Source organism: Bos taurus, chromosome 11 (genome assembly GCF_002263795.3).
Source record: "Bos taurus isolate L1 Dominette 01449 registration number 42190680 breed Hereford chromosome 11, ARS-UCD2.0, whole genome shotgun sequence".
Lineage (NCBI taxonomy): Eukaryota > Metazoa > Chordata > Mammalia > Artiodactyla > Bovidae > Bos > Bos taurus.
This window is the reverse complement of record NC_037338.1, coordinates 59,695,021-59,714,789: the sequence shown is the minus strand read 5'-3', so window position 1 is coordinate 59,714,789 and position 19,769 is coordinate 59,695,021. Positions and strand designations below refer to the sequence as shown.

Sequence of the window (19,769 nt, the reverse complement as noted above, 5' to 3'; positions counted from 1 at the left end):
TTTTCTTCCTCTGCTACATTGTTTGGAATGCCTATTAGGTATTCACATGTCTGCCTCCTATATCATCCCAGAACTGAAATCCCACAGTGCATGTTTTATAGTTAATTTTCCATGTAAAATGCATGATCATATTTCCATAGCAATAAGCATCTTAGAGTAACCTGAGATCTGATGTTGCAACAAGCTTTGTGTTACTAGAACTCTGTAATGTGTTTAATATGTCCCTGATTCTAGACTTTTTTTTACTGCTTCCAGTTCTCAGTAGTAAAATTAATGTTTCATATAGAGAAGATCTTGCATACATGCTTAATTTTTTTTGTTTAAAGTACATTCTGAAAAACTGTATTACCAGTGAATAATTGCAATTTTTAAATTTTTTGTGTTGACAAGCTATACTCTCATACTATAAACAATCTAAAATGGTCTGTGAAAATGTCTATGTCCTCATACCTTCACCAGACTGTTTTTATTTTGTTTCTATCATTTGTTCATTTGTTTAAGTCATTTGCAATTTTTCTTATCTATATCTTCTTAAAGTAGTTAATAAATATATTGCAATTATCTTGATCAGAGATATGTCATACATATAACTATGGTATATTTCTACTACATTTTTAAATGGAATATTTTTGGTGTATGGAAATTATTGATATTTATACATTCACTTTTTTTCTACACAAAGTACTTGCCTCTTTATTAGTCTCTTTGGTTTACCAGTTTAATCTTATATTATCTAAAAATAATAATCACATTGTCATCACAGTAATACTTCAAATTTCTTTTTTATTTTGTTCCCTCAGCTAAAACTTCTGAAACACTATTGAATAAAGGTGGAGACACTAGTTGACCTTATCTGGTTTCCCAATGGGATTTCCGGGTGGCTCAGCTGGTAAAGAATCTGCATGCAATGTGGGAGATCTGAGTTCGATCCCTGGGTTGAGAAGATCCCCTGGAGAAGGGAACAGCTACCCACTCCAGTATTCTGGTCTGGAGAATTCCATGGGCTGTATAGTTCATGGGTCCCAATATAATTAAAATGCCCACTTAATTTCACCACTAAGCATGATAAGAGGACTTCCCTGAAGCTTAAATGGTGAATCTGCCTGCAATGCTGGAGACCAGGGTTCAATTCCTGGGTCAGGAAGATCCTCTGGAGAAGGGAACGGCAATCTGCTCCAGTATTCTTGCCTGGAGAATCCCATGGGTGGAGAAGCCTGGCAGGCTGCAGTCTGTGCGGTTTCAGAGTCAGACATGACTGAGCCACTAACACACACAAGCATGATAATGCTATTGGTTAAGACTGTTACTGTTCATCATAATTGAGAAGAATCTTTCCATTAACAATCTATCAAGATTTCATTGTCCAAACTCAGGTAGTTTTTCCCAGTCAGGGCATTTATGTCATTAGTGGTCCAGCTAAGATCAGGCTGTATACATATTAAAGTCTCTGTGAAATTGTAGAGATGATCGGTTGGGTTAACAAAGCTTATAGATGAGGAGGCACTGACCCGACATAGCCACACCTAAACTGATGGAAGCAATGACAAGTATGACCTAGAATTACAAATCGAAAGAAAGCCAGTCTCAACCACATGAACAATCCAAGAAACTTTACTTTTCATTGGCCATGCATGTATATATATATATCTATATATCATACATGTCTATTTTAACTCTAACATCTAAGTAAGAACTTAGAACATAGTAGGTACTCAATACACATATATGACTGAATTAGAAGATTTTATTTTTGAGAATGTTCTATATACACAAAACTCATTTGTAATATTTATTAGAGAAAGAATTGATGCAAAGGGTTGTTCTTAGATTAAGCTTGGTTAGAAAAAAAAAGACTAGCCATTTCTGTCTTTAAAACTAACACATTACAAAAGAGTGAATACTCAAAGGAGACTCAAGGAAACACTTTAGAATTCATTTATTAGTTTGTCTGCATCCAGAGCTTGGCTGTGTTCCAAATATGACTTATGACTTAGTTCTTTGACACTTTCATTAATTTTTGGTGTGACAATTATATGTTTTCTGAATGCACTTTTATGCCACAGTTTCACTTTTTTATTGTATTAGAATGTTTTATCTTCAGCAATTCATGAGAAAGTAAAATTCATAACTCTTAATAAATGTCTCTGAAACCTGAGGCCTGCTTTCTATTTGAAAGCCTTAAGTGCTCACACATACAAGTGCCCTGCCCGACTTCAGGGCAATAATTCAGATATAATGTCAAAGAAATATATTGTCCCCCTTGAAGCTTTTGGCAGTCACTCTACCTGCCAAAGAAAGGCTCCTTTGAGAGACAGACTTTTTGAGCACAAAGTCAAAAAGTTCAATGCATCACAGGCACTTCACTATCCCCACCATCTGTCAACAGAGGAAAAGTCCATACCCTTTCTCCTAATAATCTTACATTGATAAATACAGCTAAAGAGAAATAGACTTCACAAGTAAGTCACATCTTAGGGCTTAAATTAGCTGAGCTAAGTTTAAACATTTTAACATATACCTGATGGTTCCAGTATGTGATCATAAGTGGTTTCTGCGGTGCTGGTGAGTAGAGAAAGCTTGATGTCTGAACTGCATTTATATAAGTTCCAGATACTATAAAAGTGTAAGTGGTTTCAGCTGTAATCATGATCCAGACCATACATAGCATGGGAGCAACTCAGAGGACATTAATACTGATATAAATATTCATCAAGAGACTCATTTCAGGGATATTTGTGAGTTTTTTCTTTTATAAAAATATATCAGTTCAGTTCAGTTGCTCAGTTGTGTCCAACTCTTTGCGACCCCATGGACTGCAGCATGCCAGGCTTCCCTGTCCATCACCACCTCCCGGAGCTTACACAAACTCATATCCATTGAGTCAGTGATGCCATCCAACCATCTCATCCTCTGTTGTCCCCTCTCTTCCTGCCCTCAATCTTTCCCAGCAGCAGGGTCTTTTCAATGAGTCAGCTCTTCGCATCAGGTGGCCAAAGTATTGGAGTTTCAGCTTCAGCATCAGTCCTTCCAATGAATGCTCAGGACTGATTTTCTTTAGGATGGACTGGTTGGATCTCCTTGCAGTCCAAGGGACTCTCAAGAGTCTTCTCCAACACCACAGTTCAAATGCATCAATTCTTTGGCGCTCAGCTTTCTTTATGGTCCAACTCTCATATCCATACATGACTACTGGAAAAGCCATAGCTTTGACTGGATGTACCTTTGTTGGCAAAGTAATGTCTCTGCTTTTTAATATGCTGTCTAGGTTGGTCACAGCTTTTCTTCCAAGGAGCAAGCATATATATAAAAATGTACTACTGTCATTTTTAGTTTCAAATTTAAATAATGCATAATTATACTTTAAGTAGAATATGGATTTCAATAAAAGTTTTAGGGAAAGAAACAATAAACCATAAAATAATTAATAGTATTTGTGTAGGATATCCATGCACATATGGACACCTTATCTTTGACAAAGGAGGCAAGAATCACTCCAGTGTTCTTGCCTGGAGAATCCCAGGGAAAGAGGAGCCTAGTGGCCTGCCGTCTGTGGGGTTGCACAGAGTCGGACATGACTGAGGCAACAATGGATTAAAGACAATCTCTTTAACAAGTGTTGCTGGGAAAACTGGTCAATCACTTGTAAAAGAATGAAACTAGAGCACTTTCTAACACCATACACAAAAACAAACTCAAAATGGATTAAAGATCTAAACGTAAGACTAGAAACTATAAAACTCCTAGAGGAGAACATAGGCAAAACACTCTCCGACATACATCACAACAGGATCCTCTATGACCCACCTCCCAGAATATTGGAAATAAAAGCAAAAATAAACAAATGGGACCTAATTAAACTTAAAAGCTTCTGCACAACAAAGGAAACTATAAGCAAGGTGAAAAGATAGCCTTCAGAATGGGAGAAAATAATAGCAAATGAAGCAACAGACAAACAACTAATCTCAAAAATATACAAGCAACTCCTACAGCTCAAATTCAGAAAAATAAATGACCCAATCAAAAAATGGGCCAAAGAACTAAACAGACATTTCTCCAAAGAAGACATACAGATGGCTAACAAACACATGAAAAGATGCTCAACGTCACTCATTATCAGAGAAATGCAAATCAAAACCACAATGAGGTACCATTTCACACCAGTCAGAATGGCTGCGATCCAAAAGTCTACAAGCAATAAATGCTGGAGAGGATGTGGAGAAAAGGGAACCCTCTTACACTGTTGGTGGGAATGCAAACTAGTACAGCCACTATGGAGAACAGTGTGGAGATTCCTTAAAAAACTGGAAATAGAACTGCCATACAACCCAGCAATCCCACTGCTGGGCATACACACTGAGGAAACCAGAATTGAAAGAGACACATGTACCCCAATGTTCATCACAGCACTGTTTATAATAGCCAGGACATGGAAGCAACCTAGATGTCCATCAGCAGATGAATGGATAAGAAAGCTGTGGTACATATACACAATGGAGTATTACTCAGCCATTTAAAAAGAATACATTTGAATCAGTTCTAATGAGGTGGATGAAACTGGAGCCTATTATACAGAGTGAAGTAAGCCAGAAGGAAAAACACCAATACAGTATACTAATGCATATATATGGAATTTAGAAAGATGGTAACAATAACCCTGTATGTGAGACAGCAAAAGAGACACTGATGTCTAGAACAGTCTTTTGGACTCTGTGGGAGAGGGAGAGGGTGGGATGATTTGGGAGAATGGCATTGAAATATGTATAATATCATAAATGAAACAAGTCGCCAGTCCAGGTTCGATGCACGATACTGGATGCTTGGGGCTGGTGCACTGGGACGACCCAGTATGGTATGGGGAGGGAGGAGGGAGGAGGGTTCAGGATGGGGAACACGTGTATACCTGTGGCAGATTCATTTTGATATATGGCAAAACCAATACAATATTGTAAAGTTAAATAAAATAAAATAAATAATATTTGTGGAAAACAGTGAATTATTGTTCTTACTATGCAGAATAATTTTTAGAAACAAAAGTTAAAAATTTAACATCAGGACAAAAGTAATTTTGGAACATTGACTCACAAAGTAGGAAATACAAGTGGTTAATAGGTATTTTTTTGGGAAAGAGGTTTTACTTTTAATAGAAGAAACGCATTTTTAAAAAAAGCCATTTTTCTTAAGTTTTAAAATACCCAATGTTTCAAAAATGATTATCTTCATCATCAATGAAATGAGACCTCTCATACAGTTCAGATAATTGGAATAACGTTCTGGAAGACAAGATATAAATTCACTACAATACTGCATGTATTAGGTTGGTGAAAAAGAAATTATGGTTTTGGACTGTGAATTTTAAATTATAATAGGCTCAAACACATCTTTATTAATCAAAATAGGAAATATTACAATCAACACATTTTTGCCAATGAGAAGTAAGTTTGTTTACTCCTGTAATGTAAAAATCCATGCTTCAGGATTTGATGAACTCTTGGAAATTATTTTCTGCCTCCTGCTGGTTGTGGAAGCGTTTTCCCTGCAGAAAGTTGTTGAGATGCTTGAAAAAATGGTAGTTGGTTGGTGAGAGGTCAGGTGAATATGGTGGATGAGGCAAAACTTTGTAGTCCACTTTGTACAACTTTTGAAGTGTTGGCTGTGTGACGTGCAGTCGGGTGTTGGTCATGGATAACAATTGGGCCCATTCTGTTGCTGAATGCCAGCTGCAGGCACTGCCGTTGTTGGTGCATCTCACTGATTTGCTGAGCATACTTCTCAGATGTAATGGTTTCGCCAGGATTCAGAAAGCTAGAGTGGATCAGACTGGCAGCAGACTGCAAAACAGTGACCATGACCATTTTTGGGTGCAAGTTTGCCTTTGGGAAGTACTTTAGACTTTCTTCTTGGTCCAACCACTGAGATGGTCATTGCCAGTTGTTGTATAAAATCCACTTTTCATCGTACATCACAATCCAATTGATAAATGGTTTGTTGTTGTATAGAATAAGAGAAGATGACACTTCAAAATGATTTGTGGTCAGCTCCAAGGCACCTACTTATTGAGCTTTTTTACCTTTCCAATTTGCTTCAAATGCTGAATGACCATAGAATGGTTCATGCTGAGTCCTTCTGCAACTTTCATGTGGTTGTAAGAGGATCAACTTCAATGATGGCTCTCAGTTGGTCATTGTCAACTTCCAAGAGCCAGCCACTGCACTCCTCATCTTCAAGGCTCTCATCTCTTTTGCAAAACTTCTTGTACCACCACGGCACTATACGTTTGTTAGTAATTTCTGGGCCAAATGCGTGTCGATGTTGCCAGTGGCCTCTGCTGCTTTATGACCCATTTTGAACTCAAATAAGGAAAAAGCTTGAATTTGCTTTTTGTCTAACACCATTTCCCTAGTCTAAAATAAATATAAAAAGGAACAGCAAGTAAATCGTTAGCAAAAATCATCAAGTGAGAAATGTGCATTAAAATAATGTATAATCACAGTCATTTAAGAATATATTCCAATATCAAATGGCAAAGTTCAAAAATGCAAAATTACAATTATTTTTGAACCAACCTAATATATACATGGCGGGAGGAAGAAAATTTTCTGTACCTTTTAGGTTTTTCTGACTGGTTTAAGAATTAAATTGACATGAGATAGATTAACAGGAGAAAAATGAGATGTGTATGTGGGAGAGACCAAGAAAAACAGTCAGTGGCCAAGATGGCAGAAGCCCTCACATTAAATACCATTTTCAATTAAAGACAAAAGAGAGTGTGGGGGTAGCGGTTTGGGACTTAAAAGGTAAGGAAGGCAGTTTGCTTTGATAAATAGAATATTGACTGCCGTATCTGTAAAAGGATGTCACAGTCATCAATGATTGCAGCCACTACCCTGATAGTGAATCCTGGGAGTACACAAGAAAGAAAAGAATGCTTGCCATCTCCCAGTCATTAAACTGTAGTCGCTCCCTATGGTGAGCCCTGAAGAAACTCAGGACATGAAAACACATGATATAGGTCCAAGACAGTTGAAGTACATATCAAAGGAACGATTTCAGTAAGCTCAGACTCTTACATCTTCTCATAGAAAAGCAGTAAACTCCTTGAGATTTCTGCTGCTGCTAAGTCGCTTCAGTCGTGTCCGACTCTGTGCGACCCCATAGACGGCAGCCCACCAGGCTCCCCCGTCCCTGGGATTCTCCAGGCAAGAATACTGGAGTGGGCCGCCATTTCCTTCTCCAATGCATGAAAGTGAAAAGTGAAAGTGAAGTCGCTCAGTCATGTCCAACTCTTAGTGACCCCATGGACTGCAGCCTACTGGGCTCCTCCATCCATGGGATTTTCCAGGCAAGAGTATTGGAGTGGGGTGCCATTGCCTTCTCCGTGAGATTTCTAGTTTTCTTTAATTAACAATAATCTTTTGACATTTATGCTGCCTGACCTTTGTTGCAAAACTCCTATATATCCTGGCTTCCCACCTCCAATCTCCTCAGAGAAGTTCTCTCAAGTTTATTTGAGATGCTGCCTTCCAGTCTTGAAGTGCTAAAAATTCTAGTCAAATAAGATGAGACGAAATATTTCCTGCCATATCAGTAAACAAAAATGTCACAGTCATCAGTGATTGCAGTGCCCCAGTATGAGCTGGTTAGCCCTATGGGCACTCAGGAAGGAGAAGAATACCTGTGATCTACCAGCCATCAGACTGCATCCACTTCTTGCAGTGAGTTCCAAGAAAGCCCAGGATGTGAAAACACAGGATACTGGCTCCAGGCAGCTGAGATGCATATGAAGGAGTGATTTCAGTGAGTTCAGGCTCTTGTATCTTCCCATACAGAGAAAACCACTAAATTCCTTAACTTCAGCTATCTGGCTTTCTTTAATTAACAATGACCCTTTAGATGTATGGACTACCTGCTCTTTGCTGCAAAGCTTCTGTAAAACCTGGCTCCTCCCCTTGCCTCCTTAGAACATTTCTCTCAGGAACACTCGAAATGATACCTCCTGGGCCTGAAGCCCTAAAATTTCCTACTGAAATAAAACATAACTTTAAGGTTGAGACTATCTCTTAAGTCAAAAGCTATGGTGACCCCCAAAGGGGCCAGAGCAGATTTATCTCCGTCACCTGAACACTAAGAGGACCCGGAGCCTTGGTACCATCCTAGGCTTCTTATGCCCACCTGCATCCTAAGGGAGTCCACATGAATTTCAGTGAGTCTCTCCTGGTTCTTGGATCTCCTGTATTGGTTGATGATCCTGAGTTTTATTTGGTGAGGTATAGTAGGTCTGCCCCTTCCCAGCTGAGAGATACTGGGTGGGGCTTGATTGAAAAATACTGAAGAATACGCACCTAAGTGAAAGTACTGGGGATGGGGCTGGTTGAAAGAAAGACACCAGGGTTTGCTCAGTTGTAGGATACTGAGTGGTCTTGGATGAGTGGTTAAGTGAGAGCCTGATCTGATGCTTTTTTTTTTTTTTTTTCCAGTTCCACTGCCTTAATAGAATTTTTCAGGATAAAGGTGAAGATATTGCATGAGAGCTTTGCTCGAAAGAAAAGAGACAAGATTTCTCCTGGCCAGTTATGGCTTTCTTAGGTGACTGAGAAATTTACCAGATTGATAGAGACCAGTGGCTCCATAGGGAAATCCATTCATTAATTAAAACACTCGCTCACCCAAAGGTCACAAATTAGAGTTGGCCATTCAGCCATTTGAGCATCCATTGTGGTCTTAGACTGCTGGAAGGAAAAGCTGAGACATGTAAGACAAGCTGAAAGGGCTCTGGGTGATGGCTGGAGGACTCAAGCTCACAAGTATCACACAGGTCTACCACCTGATTTTACTAGTCAATTTTGTTCCTGACAAATTCAACTTAAGATGATGATAGCTTATAGTGAATGGTGTTCCCTTTGTGATCTCCAAAGAAGAGAATTTGTCTTCGGGACCAGATATGAGGCTTCAGGCACTCAGAACTTCGTGTGGCAAAAGTTTTATTACAGTGAAAAAGGAATAGAAAAGCTTCTGACATAGACATCAGAAGAGGGCAGAGAATGCCCTCTTAGTCTTATGAGGCCTTATATACTTTTTCAAGATTGTAAAGGTCTTACCAGACCAACTCCCACAACTTCCATCTTAAGATAATAGGATTAGTCAGAAGTCCAAGTGACCCCATAGACTGCAGCATGCCAGGCTTCCCTATCCTCGACCAATTCCCAGAGCTTGTTCAAACTCATGTCTATTGATTTGGTGATATTATCCAGTCATCTCATCCTCAGTCATCCCCTTCTCCTCCTGCCTTCAATTTTTCCCATCGTCATGGTCTTTTCAAATGAGTCAGTACTTCGCATCAGGTGGCCAAAATATTGGAGTTTCAGCTTCAGCATCAATCCTTCCAATGACTGACTATTCAGGACTGATTTCTTTAGGATGGACTGGTTGATCTCCTTGCACCAAGGGACTCTCAAGAGTCTTCTTCAACAACACAGTTCAAAAGCATCAATTCTTTGGTGCTCAGCTTTCTTTATAGTCCAACTCTCACATCCATACATGACTAATGGGAAAACCATAGTTTTGACTAGATGGACCTTTGTTGACAAAGTAATGTCTCTGCTTTTTAATATGCTGTCTAGGTTGGTCATAACTTTTCTTCCCAAGGAGCATGCATCTTTTAATTCATGGCTGCTGTCACCATCTGCACTGATTTTGGAGCCCACTCTCCCCAAAAAAGTATCTCATTGTTTCCACTGTTTCCCCATCTATTTGCCATGAAGTGATGGGACTTGATGCCATGACCTTTGTTTTCTGAATGTTGAGTTTTAAGACAACTTTTTCTGTCTCCTCTTTCACTTTCAGCAAGAGGCTGTTTAGTTATTCTTCACTTTCTGCCATAAGGGTGGTAGCTAATGCACACCTGAGGTTACTGATATTTCTCCTGGCAGTCTTGATTCCAGTTTGTGCTTCATCCAGCCTGGCATTTTGCATGATGTATTCGCATAAAAGTTAAATAAGCAGGGTGACAATATACAGCCTTGGCATACTGCTTTCCTGATTTGGAACCAGTCTGTTGTTCCATGTCCAGTTCTAACTGTTGCTTCTTGACCTGCATACAGATTTCTCAGGAGGCAGGTAAGGTGTTCTAGTATTCCCATCTCTTGAAGAATTTTCCACTGTGGAAAATTGTTGTGATTCACACAGCCAAAGGCTTTGGCGTAGTCAATAAGCAGAAATAGACATTTTTCTGCAACTCTCTTGCTTTTTCAAAGATCCAGTGGATGTTGGCAATTTGATCTCTGGTTCCTCTGCCTTTTCTAAATCCAGCTTGAACATCTGGAAGTACACAGTTTATGTACTGTTGAAACCTGGCTTGGAGAATTTTGAGCATTACTTTGTTAGCATGTGAGATGAGTGCAATTGTGTGGTAGTTTAAGCATTCTTTGACATTGCCTTTCTTTGGGATTGGAATGCAAACTGATCTTTTCCAGTCCTGTGGCCAGTGCTCAGTTTTCCAAATTTGCTGGCATATTGAGTGCAGCACTTTCACAGCATCACCTTTTAGGATTTGAAATAGCTCAACTGGAATTCCATCACCTTCACTACCTTTGTTTGTAGTGATGCTTCCTAGGGGCCACTTGACTTCACATCCCAGGATGTCTGGCTCTAGGTGAGTGATCACACCATCATGGTATCTGTGTCATGAAGATGTTTTTTTGTTAGTTCTTCTGTGTATTTTTTCCACCTCTTTTAATATCTTTTGCTTCTGTTAGGTCCATACCTTTTCTGTCCTTTATTGTGCTCATCTTTGCATGAAATGTTCCCTTGGTATCTCTAATTTCCTTGAAGAAATCTCATCTTTCCCATTCTATAGTTTCCTCTATTTCTTTGCATTGATCACTGAGAAGGGCTTTCTTATCCTTTCTTGCTATTGTTTGGAATTCTGAATTCACATGGGTATATCTTTCCTTTTCTCCTTTGCTTTTCACTTCTCTTCCTTTCATAGCTTCCTCAGACAACCATTTTGCCTTTTTGCATTTCTTTTCCTTGGGGATAGTCTTGATCATTGCCTCCTGTACAATGTCATGAACCTCCATCCATAGTTCTTCAAGCACTCTCTCTAGTAGATTTAATCCCTTGAATCTATTTGTCACTTCCACTGTATAATCGTAAGGGATTTGATTTAGGTCATACCTGAATGATCTATTGACTTTCCCTACTTTCTTCAATTTAAGTCTGAATTTAGCAATAAGGAGTTCATCATTCGTGCCACAGTCAGCTCCCAGTCTTGTTTTGCTGACTATATAGAGCTTCTCCATTTTGGCTGCAAAGAATACAATCAACCTGATTTTGATATTGACCATCTAGTGATGTCCATGTGTAGAGTCTTCTCTTGTGTTGTTGCAAGAGGGTGTTGGCTGTGACCAGTGTGTTCTCTTGGCAAACTCTGTTAGCCTTTGCCCTGCTTCATTTTGTACTCCAACCCCAAATTTGCCCATTACTCCAGATGTCTCTTGACTTCCTACATTTGCATTCCAGTCCCGTATAATGAAAAGGACATGTTTTTGGGGTGTTAGTTCTAGAAGGTCTTGTAGGTCTTTATAGAACCATTCAACTTCAGCTTCTTCAGCATTACTGGTTGGGGCATAGAGTTGGATTACCGTGATATTGAATGGTTTGCATTGGAAATGAACAGAGATCATTCTGTTGTTTATGAGACTGCACCCAAGAACTGCATTTTGGACTCTTTTGTTGACTATGAGGGCTACTCCATTTCTTCTAAGGGATTCTTGTCCACAGTAGTGAATATAATGGTCATATGAGTTAAATTCACCCATTCCAGTCCATTTTAGTTCACTGATTCCTAAAATGTCGATGTTCACCCTTGCCTTCTCCTATTTGACTGCTTCCAATTTAGCTTGATTCATGGACCTAACATTCCAGGTTCCTATGCAATATTGTTCTTTACAGCATTGGACTTTACTACCATTACCAGTCACATCAACAACTGGACGTTGTTTTTGCTTTGGCTCTGTCTCTTCATTTTTTCTGGTGTTATTTCTGCATTCTTCTCCAGAAGCATATTGGGCACCTACCGAACTGGGGAGTTCAGTTTCAGTGTCATATCTTTTTGCCTTTTCATACTGTTCATGGGGTTCTCAAGGCAAGAATATTGAAGTGGCTTGCCATTCCCTTCTCCATGGACCACATTTTGTCAGAACTGTGCACCAAGACACATCCATTTGGGTGGCCCTTCACGGCATGGCTCATAGTTTCATTGAGTTGGACAGGGTTGTGATCCATGTGATCAATTTAATTAGTTTTCTATGACTGTGGTTTTCATTCTCTCTGCCCTCTCATGAGAATAAGAGGTTTATGGAAACTTTCTGATGGGAGAGACTTCTCTAAGATGAAGTAATGTAGGGAAGAAAAAAGCAACACACGTTTGTCCTTTTCTCCTCCTCGAGGCCCCTGGTCCCCTTTCTGCTCCTCAAAGGCCCCGGACTCCTTTTTTCTTTTCAGGGCCCTTGGACTCCTTATCAACTTACCTAAGAATTAACTCTCTCAACAGGAGATAGAATCTCTGAAAAATGAAAACAAGGGGCGTAAGAAAGCCACCCTCTGACTAACACCCCAGTCAGATTCATGTATTATATATATGGAGTTCATACTTGCAAGTACCTTGTTAATTGGGGAAATTATACTATAGGAAATCTCGCCCTAAAATGAGGGTGTTTTTAATTGCATAAGCAGTTAAATTAAGGTTAAAAATTGGCTTTGTAAATATATCTTTTCAAAATTCTGACTTTAAACAAAGACCTTCTAGGGGAAACTTCCATTCCTCTTCCTGGGTCTTTGAGTTGTAAATGTTCTACCTGATCTTCCTAGGATGTTCTGTGTATATGTGCGCTTGCATGTATGTGTTTTGAAAACTTCATCTTTGCCATACTATTTTTTCAGAGTACACTCTCCAGATTTAGGTTACATTCTCTCCCAGTCTTATGGGGCCGACTCTTGCATCTTAATGGTTTGATATATATTTTAGTGATGGCCAAATGATGGATCCTTTTAAATTTGAAGAAACTAACAAATTAGTGAATCTAAAGTGCTCTTATTATAAACAGCTGTTTTATTGGTACCTATAAAACAAAAATCAAATTAAAGGTGACAATTATATCTGATATTTAACCTAAGAACTTCTATTGTTTAAAACAAGTAAGAAAAACTGGTTTCAGAAGTTCATTGGTAGTCCATGTTTCCCCTTAATGGATCTTGCAGATGCTAATAAGCATATTTGAATAATTAATGTTAATAAGAAAAACTTGTAAGGAAAGTCTAACTACTATTTTCCAACAAGGTAGAAATTTTAAAAGGAATTATCTCAAATGAACAAATCCATAGATAATTATTTAAAATGGGATAAATAAACTGGACATTTTGTGACTAAAACAAGATTTAACATTACCACACTGCCTAGGGTTAAACGGGCCTGAAGGGATGCCTATTGGTCCCCAACGTCAAAATCCAAACAAGTCTGTTGTATTTACATCAGTTTTAAATTATATTTAAGGGGCTAAAAAGTTTACCATGAGACATCTGCTCAGCAATTATTTGGTTAGACCAAAGGTCTGATCTCTGTAGCTCAGCCCCACTCTGGGGAATCTCAGAGCTTTTTAATATAAAAATAGATAAAAGGGACAGGGAACAAAAGAAGAAAAACTTCTAAAACTCCATTTGTAAGACCAAAGCTTGTTAACTGTATTCTAATGAAAACACTAAAGTTAAATATATAAAAGTTAACAGAACTGAGATGAAAGTGTATAAAACTGATATATTTAAATGGGCTTTATATAGGATGTTTACATCTCTTTCATTTAATTTTATTATGGAATTAGCATGTTTCAAGAGGAATGCTTCCCCTGCCTGATATTATAAAATACATATAAATCCATGCCTCAGGAAATATTAACTGAACACACTAAAGGAAACCAATAGGATTACCTAAGTCATACAAAATAAGTAAAAACTGGGAACTAACATGTAAGGTGTTGGAAAAGACTCTTGAGAGTCCCTTGGACTGCAAGGAGATCCAACTAGTCCATCCTAAAGGAAATCAGTCCTGAATATTCTTTGGAAGGACTGATGCTGAAGCTGAAACTCCAATACTTTGGCCACCTGATGTGAAGAACTGACTCACTGGAAAAGACCCTGATGCTGGGAAAGATTGATGGTGGGAGGAGAAGGGGATGACAGAGGATGAGATGGTTGAATGTCATCACTGACTCAATGGACATGAATTTGAGTAAACTCCAGGAGTTGGTGATGGACAGGGAGGCCTGGCATGCTGCAGTCCATGGGGTTGCAGAGTTGGGCATGACTGAGTGACTGAACATGTAAAGGCTTATAAAAGTAAAAATAGTGATTTTGCTTTGGGTTTTTCTTGTAAACACAGAAAGGTCTTTGCTGAGTGCCTTATACAAACTTTTGGAGGCATAACAAGTTAAACTCTAAAATTATAGAACATAGAACTTGTAAAATAAATTTGTTTAGTTAGAAATCTTGATACTGATAAAACCTTTTAGTATTTTTTAAGTGACAGACCTGTTTTTTGGGGAACTAAAATCAATTGTATTTCTCTTAAAAATCTCTAAAATCCAGAAATGTAAGTACATGCTATAGGACCTGAGGCTTCAGATCAGATCAGATCAGTCGCTCAGTCATGTCTGACTCTTTGCGACCCCATGAATTGCAGCACGCCAGGCCTCCCTGTCCATCACCAACTCCCGGAGTTCACTCAGACTCACGTCCATCGAGTCAGTGATGCCATCCAGCCATCTCATCCTCTGTCGTCCCCTTCTCCTCCTGCCCCCAACCCCTCCCAGCATCAGGGTCTTTCCATGAGGTGGCCAAAGTACTGGAGTTTCAGCTTTAGCATCATTCCTTCCAAAGAAATCCCAGGGCTGACCTCCTTCAGAATGGACTGGTTGGATCTCCTTGCAGTCCAAGGGACTCTCAAGAGTCTTCTCCAACACCACAGTTCAAAAGCATCAATTCTTCGGCACTCAGCCTTCTTCACAGTCCAACTCTCACATCCATACATGACCACAGGAAAAACCATAGCCTGACCTGAGGCTTACTGAGCCTAATTAGCTCAATCAAGCAAAACTTGAAACTAAGGTGAAAAAATTGGTAGTTTTAAAATTCAAACTGCTGGGAATGCTCCCTCAGTCAAACCTTACAGATAGTAAGCCTTAGTCACCTGAGCAAACAACTTTAAGGCACTCAACTGTTTGTAAACTAGTAAGTTTATATTGTAATACCTGATTCATAACTAAGCTTTTAAGTTATGAGATCTCTTATGAGAAAGTCAAGAGATCTCTGCTGCTAAGTCACTTCAGTCGTGTCAGACTGTGTGACCCATAGACGGCAGCCCACCAGGCTCCCCAGTCCCTGGGGTTCTCCAGGCAATAATACTGGAGTGGGTTGCCATTTCCTTCTCCAATGCATGAAAGTGAAAAGTGAAAGTGAAGTCGCACAGTCGTCTCCGACTCTTAGCGACCCCACGGACTGCAGCCCACCAGGCTCCTCCGTCCACGGGATTTTCCAGGCGAGAGTACTGGAGTGGGGTGCCATTGCCTTCTCCAAGAGATCTCTAGTTTGCCTATTTATGTCTGTACACATTATACATGAGCTATCTCTACTTGTAAACAGTTCTATCAAAATTGAATTTATAAAGATTTCTATTTAGTAAACAGTGCCACATTTAAAGACACAGTCCAAGATGATTTTCAGGTTCATGTACAATGGGATATAGTCAGTATTAGGTTGACATGCATGCTAAGTGTCTTTGATTGTGTCTGACTCTTTGCAACCTTATGGACCATACATAGCTTGCCAGGCACCTCTACCATGGGATTCTCCAGGCATGAATACTGGAGTGGGTTACCATACCTTCCTCCAGGGGATCTTCCTGATCCAGGGATCAAACCCACTTTTCTTATGTCTCCTACATTGGCAGGTAGGTTCTTTACCCACCTGAGTGGGTAGTGCTTCCTGGGAATCCTGGTATTAATTTTTGTTTGTTGATCTTTTTTTTTTTTTTGTAATTTTTGTTTGTTTAATATCATTAAAATTCATCAAAATTAAGTATAATACTTTATTGTACTTTAGGTTTAATAAATACCACATTATATCTGTTGCAAGGAAAATAACTTGATATGATGAAACTTTAAAGAAAATGTAAATGACATAAGAGCTTTGGGATGAACTCTTTGAAATAGTAATATTTTAGAAATATCTACTTAAAATGATCTTTCCACAGATATTTGGCAACTGGAAATTCTAGAGTTCTGCTAACTTAAGTGATAAAAGTTTATTAAATAGATAATTAAAAATTAGATACTGAGACATTAATTACCAATTAGAGATACTAAAGATATTTAGGACTGTTAGTATCACCCTGAGATGTTATCTGTAAGAAAACAAGTTTTTAAAAAAATAATCATTGGTATTTATGCTCACCAATCTATAGAATGCTAGTGTAAAAGATAGTTCATAATTGCTTACTTCTTAACTTTCACTATAAATTAAGGTTTTAAGAGTTGAGGATTCTAATTTAAATATGTTATTAAAGATAATGGAATAACAAATACCTCTGTACAATAAGAAAGTAGAATGTATGTTTTCAGTAAAGAAGGTATGAGGAATGGAATTACATTTTACTGAGGAAACAGAAGGAATGAACTGGTTGGTTTTATTTGTATGGAAAATGAGAGAAAGGCTGTATACAAAAAGTCATGAGAGATTGTGGAAAAGAACCTTGAGGATAAAAAAAATTATGCATATTCAGGATTAACTAAATATAGATTGAGGTTAACTAAATGGATTTTGTTAAATAAGCTAATGCAGGACTGAAATTTGATTTATCTTTCTGATTAAAAAAATCACTTTCTGTGCCCTTAAGTGATATATATTTATTTTCTTTTCAATGCTGTTGTGACTTTTGTTAAATGAATAAGTATTGCTTCAGTGACCTGAGATCCTGTGTGTTTAGAAACTTTTCTAATATTTCTAACAAATTTCCCAAATATCAAAATGTAACTAAAGCTCTTTTAGCCTCCAGCTAATTCTGGGATGCTTCAAAAAAAACATCTCTGAGACATCTCAGAGAAGAATGTTAAGCTAAGCTTACTTGGTATTTTTAACTCAAAAACATTTTCAAGTGATTGAATGTGGACTTCGTAAAGTATGGGAAAACATCATTAATATAGATATTCCAAGGTTTATACGAATCTCTTACATCTGGTATGTCCTGATAAAAAGCTATCAATTGTAATTCTAGTTATTATCCTAAAATGCTATATGTTGTCAAAATATCCAAGTTTCCTGCTAAATGCATTGTATTCAAATCTTTAACCATGCTACCTTAAGTTTTGTTCTTTATTTGTTAGTTGCTCAATTGTGTCTGACTCTCTGCAACTCCATATTCTATAGTCTGACAGGCTCCTCTGTCCAAGAAATTCTCCAGGCAAGTATATTGGAGTGGGTTGTCATTTCCTTCTCCAAGGGATCTTCCTGACCAGGGGATCAAACCTGGGTTTCCCGTATTGCAGGCAGATCCTTTACTGTCTGAGCCACCAAGGAAGCCCTTGTTCTTTATTGATGATCATAATTTTACACTGCTTTTACAAAGTGAATATTTTCTAAGACTCATAAAAAGAACTTTTCAATAAATATATTTCTGATGGTCTTTAAATAATGTCGCTGAACTGGGTAACAAATGACAAAGTCTTAATGGAAAACCTGATAACTTCATGTAGCTCAACAGGAACCAATTACATGGGGCTGATATGACTTACGACTTTGGAAAATATACTAACTTGAATCCTTGTTTTTCTGTAAAACCTTTTGTCTTATGCTATGATGTATAAGTTGATAAAGCATGCCTTTTTAAACAAAGATGAAACATTTATATTTTTATCTCTACCTGATCATGTCAGAATTTGTCTTGTCCAACTGGCTCTCCTGTGGTCTTAATGGTTTATTCCAACTGGATTACAACTAGTTGTACTTACTGTTTTATTCTCCCAGTGCATTTCCACTGTGCAACTCTGCTAATCATTGTTTTAATTTGTTCTTTGCTTCTAAATTATTTGTGCTTTGTGTCCCTGTTACACTATGACTTCATCAATGTTACTAGCCGCATTACTTATGTCCTGTTTATTTGATAAAATTGTTGTCTCTTACACCACCCAGCGTGTAACCAGGCCTCCAGCAAAAATAATAATGACTAGGTGACTTAAAACAGTTGATCAAATATTAATATATATAGTTCTGTATGTGACAAATAATTATAATAGTCTGATTCTAGGTATGAGAAGAAGCAACAGGGAGATTATTTCCTGGGTCATATTAATAACAGGTTAGAAGATAGAGTATCCAGAGAATTGTTTATTATCTACCCATAGGCCTAATCTGGAAATTAATACCTGGAGTGGCATATCAACGAAAACTTTTGCCTGATCTATGGTGAGCCTCTGAGCATCATGGGACAAAGATTGGTCATGAAATGTCTCCTAAATATTGGTTGAATTCCTGACTAAGATGAGGAAATTAAGAAATAAAATACTTCCTTCCATCCAATAAACAAGGATGTCACAGTCATCAATGATTGCAGCCCTCCAGTATGAGCTGGTGAGCCCTAAGGTCACTCAGGAAGGAGAAGAATACTTGTGATCTAGCAGCTATCAGACTGTAGCCACTCCAAACAGTGAGTCCTGAGGAATCTCAGGATTTAAAAACATGGATACTAGCCCTGGACAGATAAAGTGCATATGAAAGGAATGGTTTCTGTGAGCTCAGACCCTTTCATCTTCCCACACATAGAAAAGTACTAAATTTTTTTACTTGGGATATCTGATTTTTCTTTAATTAATAATTTTTAAATATATATTCGTACTACCTGCCCTTCCTGGCAAAACTTCTATACAACTTTGCTCCTCCTCTTGCCTCCTCGGAACAATTCTCTCAGAGTCACTTGAGATGCTGTCTCCTGGGCTTGAAGTCCTAAAAACTCCTACCAAACATCGTAACTGTCAACTTTTAGTTGTGAGTTATTTTTTAAGTCGACAAAGACATAACTCTCAATTTTTAGGTTGTGGAGTTTTTAGTTGACAACATGATGATGGAAAAGCAAATATTTGGTAAATAAATATTCGCTGGGCCATGCAGAGACAATGGGGCACAGAAAGGACTCTGATCCCTAGGCTCTGCTCCATCCAGCACACAGAGCCTCTGCTGTCACAGAAAAGGGGACCCCTTCCAGGGTCAAAGAGTGGGCTCTTGTTGAACACTCAGAAATAAATTGTCCAAGGAGACATGTATTGATAAAGTAAGAGAAGGGGTGCCCGGACAGAGAATAGGAGCATAAGGAAACCCAGGAGCACTGCTCTACCGTGCGTCTTACAGTCTCAGGTTTCATGATAATGGGGTTAGTTTCTGGCCAATCATTCTTACTCTGGGTCCTTCTTGATGACGCACGCATTGCTCAGCTAAGATGGATTCCAGCAAGAAGGATTCTGGGAGGTCAGTAGGACTTGTGAACTGGTGTCTTCTCTATATTTTGAACTTTCCCTAAGTCTTCAGGTTGTTGGTAGCTTATGCATGTTGTTAGTTCAGAAGCTGTGTTAGTTGTTAGTTCTGCACGCCTTACTGGGACCTCCTGCTGTAAGGAAACTCATGCAAGTGATTACTAGAGGTCCTGGCCAGGGCAGGCAGTTTCAGGGAGGTGG

The 19,769-nt window shown here is 38.5% G+C and overlaps 1 long non-coding RNA gene across 1 annotated transcript in view; it reads right to left on the bottom strand.

Annotated features, from left to right (window-relative positions):
* Positions 1 to 19,769, bottom strand: part of LOC112448801 (uncharacterized) — a 76,805-nt gene that overhangs the window by 36,185 nt on the left and 20,851 nt on the right. The gene's annotated exons all lie outside the window — the stretch shown is intronic.